Source organism: Mandrillus leucophaeus, unplaced genomic scaffold (assembly GCF_000951045.1).
Source record: "Mandrillus leucophaeus isolate KB7577 unplaced genomic scaffold, Mleu.le_1.0 Scaffold7, whole genome shotgun sequence".
NCBI classification, from domain to species: Eukaryota; Metazoa; Chordata; class Mammalia; order Primates; family Cercopithecidae; genus Mandrillus; species Mandrillus leucophaeus.
In genome coordinates this window covers 7927707-7931587 of record NW_012107585.1, presented here as the reverse complement: position 1 = coordinate 7931587, position 3881 = coordinate 7927707, and the positions used below count along the sequence as shown (strand labels likewise).

Here is a 3881-nt window from a genome sequence, read left to right as displayed (position 1 = left end):
GCCGTTACAGCCGTTGCCCTAAGCCTCGCCCCCTTTCCCCCTGTCTGCCCAATCCCGACTGCTTCCTTGGGTGGGGGCGTGGCCATGGGGTGAGGACCTACTTGGGAGACTGAGGCAGGAGAATGGCGTGAACCCGGGAGGTGGAGCTTGCAGTGAGCCAAGATCGCGTCACTGCACTCCAGCCTGGGCAACAGAGCGAGACTCCATCTCAAAAAAAAAAAAAAAAAAAAAAGGAATGAAGGGTGGTAGAGATAATAATTGAAAGATTTGTTTCTCATGGAATTAATTTGGCCTTAATATTCAGTATTTGGAAATGTCTTAAAGAAAACCATTCTCATTGTAGAAAATCCGTTTTCAAATACTTGTTATATCCCAGGGAGATTAGTTTATACCTTCCACCTCAGGCAGTCATCAGCTGCTTTAGAGAATGAAATCCATCCTGCCCCTCCACGTTTTTGGTTCCTGGGGCTCAATTCAATCCGGTCAGGTCTCCCTGGCTGGAGATTCTGTCCTGGGAACAGATACTTAGTTGTAGTCTCATGTGTCTACACTCACCCAAGACTCTATACTTGCTTGCTCAGAGAATAGTTAGGTCAGCTCCTAAAAATGCATTCAGCAGAAGACTGAAAAACATCAATTGCTTCATTTGTATGCAAATAGAAAGTGGTAGATGATTATATATTACATGCCTTTGAGTAAGTTCATTTAATACTTGAAGCAGTCTTTGTCTCAAAAGAGTGTGCCCTTACTGAGAAAGGATATGTGAACGGTACATTTATTGTTGGAGAGAGTGGATTGTTTACATCATGTCTGGACTTTTGTCTCGTTGGGTAGACAGTTCTACACCAGCAGCCCCCTTAATAAAGAAGTCTACATAGACACTGTTTTGTGTCTTGCTATACAGTGTTGAATTCTAACCAACAGAGAATTAAGTGTTTTGTTAATTGTGGAACAAAAGAGTAATGGTTGAAAGAGGGATGATTTAAAACAGCACATTTAATTCTCAGAGAAAACTGGGACAGTCTCACTGTGAGTTCTGTTCCATTCAGATCTGCCCTCACTGGAAATGGATTATGATGAAGCATGACGTGCTGGTCTGTCTTGTTCTCAGTTGTACATTAAAGACCAGCCTGTCACCAGGAGGAAGTGTTTGAATTGAGCAGAGTTTAATTCAAGAAGAAATTATTTTTTTGTGATGAGGTCTTAACTCTGTTGCCCAGGCTGGAGTGCAGTGGCACAATCATAGCTAACCGCAGCCTTGAACTACTGGGCTCAAGCAGTCCTCCTGCCTCGGTCTCACGAGTAGCTGGGACTATAGGAAAGTATCACCACACCCAGCTAATTTTTTTTTCTTCCTTTTAGAGACAGGGTCTATGTTGCTCAAACTCCTGGCCTTAAGAGAAATAATTATTTTTTTCTTTTTTATTAAAGTTATTATCTTTTTAATTTTCTGTAGAAACGGGTCTCACTGTGTTGGCCAGGGTGGTCTCGAACTCCTAGCTTCCAGCGGCCCTCCTGCCTCAGCCCCACAAAGTGTTGGGATTATGGATGTGAGCCACCACACCAGCTGAAATACTCTTTTTAAAATATCAAAATGAACTGGATGTCTAAAGCAGACAGTAAGAGGGACTATGATAAAGATGGTGAGGCAAAAAATGCAGACATCACATAGATGATCTTTAGACTGAATTTATTGTAGAGTCTGATATATTCAGTCATGTGGTTTAATGATGACATCCTATAGAAAATAAAGGATACCTTTTTTGTCAGACAACAGAAGAAAAAGGCAGTTATTTAAAATTTCTGGTTCTTTCATTTCTAAATGGATTAGTGTAAATTTCAAGCCACATAGTGTTTCTTAGCTTAAGTTACTCCGTTGCTGTAAAACACCCAAAATCGGGTGGTAACAAGGAGCTGCAAAGGCTAGAACACTTAACTGCCTGGAGACATCCATTTGAAGGATGTGAGAGTTAAAAGGGAACAGAATCAGGCCTATTTTTAATAGCCTGTCTGTTTCATCCATTATTTTGGTGTGGAGGAGGGTATAAATCTCAGCTATACTCCGTTTCCACTAGGTAGGACACGGAAGATGACCAGTTCTCTGGGGGAGTAATTACTACTCACTGGCTTCCTGAGCAGCTTGATAATGTTCTGCTCCTGTTTTCAGCCTCACTGTGGCCAAGGCAATAATTTGATAATAAGAGATCCTGATTAAATTAAGGAGCCATTTGCTTCTGGATGATGATGTTGATAAAAGGGTTGATGTCCACACTGCCTGCTCTTTCAAAGGTCAGAAAACAGTCTTGAACTAAAAACTACTGCAACAAGCAAAATAATCAGAAGCAGCATAGTTTATGCTTTCGTTTCCTTTGTTGTTGCACCTGGGAAAGTGTCTGTTCTTTGCAGAAATCCTTACTGGCTCCTTTTGCCTCACATTCTGTGGAGGTGAAATTGGAAATGTCACATTGGGAAGGTACCTGTATAATGAGTCTGTAAGCTGCGAAACTCTTTGTAAACTGGAATCAAGCACTCAGGAGATGTCGGTCACTTAAGCGTGGTTCTCACACACGTGCGTGTTTGCACTTGCATTTTTTTTAAGACAACAGCTTTTGCTTTAGTAGTTGGGTGGTCGCAAGTGAACACTGTCCAGTGGTTCTTCTGGTGCCCAGACGAGGAGGAGATGGGACTGCTCTCAATGTGTTTGTTAGAAACGAAACTATTGGCACTATAACCCCATAACCCCCTACAACATTCAGAAAAAAACAAGAAGGGGCTTGAAATACCCACTAGTGTACCGCCTGCTCAGCCCATCTGGGTCTGTGAAACCACATCTGAGCCTTGTGGGCTGTGGTGGCGACACAGGCGGAGGGCGTGCAGGGTTGCCAGCGCCCCGTCTGGGCTGGGAACGCCTGTGCGCAGCTCGCTAAGAGCTCGGGGACCACGCGGAGGTTGTAATTGGTCTCTAGACCACACCTAGTTGAGTGCCGCTGCTTGAAAATCTCAGTTCTACCGAGATCGCGCAATACACACAAGCTACCTTTGGGCACCAGAGCAGACGGAACCGCGGAGCTTCAGGGTGGAAGAGTCGTGGAAACTTTGCCAAGTAAGTGAGGTAGGGAGAGAAGGAAGCCAGTGCCCGACACTGCGGGGAATGGCTGGGCAAAGCAGCTTTGGAGGTGCTGTAGGGTTCCTACTGTCTGATGAGCTGGTGTGGGGTTCTTACTGTCTGATGCCGTCTCTTGTGGAAGTTAGCAGGGCTGGGGCAGATGTACAGAGCATTGTGGGGGAGGTGAGCCCAGGATCGGACTGATGCCCACCCACCACCTGGCACCCTGCAGTTCCAGCTGGCCAGAAGGCAAGCATGCCGGACCACAAAGCAAAGATCCTCCATCTCTGCTGCTGGCAAGCCTTGGGGCCAGGGGACTCACAGAAGGGCAGGTTTGGGCCTGTGTCTTCCTCCTGCCCAAATGGGTCTCCTCTTCCCCTTCCAGCCAGGGCCGCAGCTGGGGCTGCAGCTTGAGTGACGGGAAAAGAAAGCTATACTCCACCAGCCGATTAGCGGCACTCACAGCATTAAAAATGCAGGAGGTGGTGGTGGGAGGAGCGAGCCGGGAGGAAGACTCATGCAGCTGCGGGGCGCGGGGAAGAGCCGGGCTTCTGACTCCTCAGCCCTGATCAGAGCCAAAGAACGAGGGCAGTTTGGGTTGAGAAGGATTCTCCAGTGTAACCGAGAAGCGAGCGTCCAGGAGGCTGTTGGGGAGGTCGGCACTGTGGGCTTCCTAGCCTTCGTTTGCTGTTTCGAGGGCCTCGTGTGTTCCCGTCCGCCCCTCTGGGACGGCGCCAGCCCGGCAGGGTGCCGACCGTCCCAGGTCTCCCGCGCA

General features: G+C 47.1%; 1 protein-coding gene across 1 annotated transcript in view; it reads left to right on the top strand.

Annotated features, from left to right (window-relative positions):
- The first annotated feature begins 3037 nt into the window (after positions 1 to 3037).
- DIABLO (diablo, IAP-binding mitochondrial protein) overlaps positions 3038 to 3881 on the top strand; it is a 21235-nt gene continuing 20391 nt past the window's right edge. The window contains exon 1 of the mRNA XM_011964499.1: positions 3038 to 3103. The gene's annotated coding sequence lies outside the window, so the exon portion shown is untranslated. The remainder of the gene's footprint in view (positions 3104 to 3881) is intronic.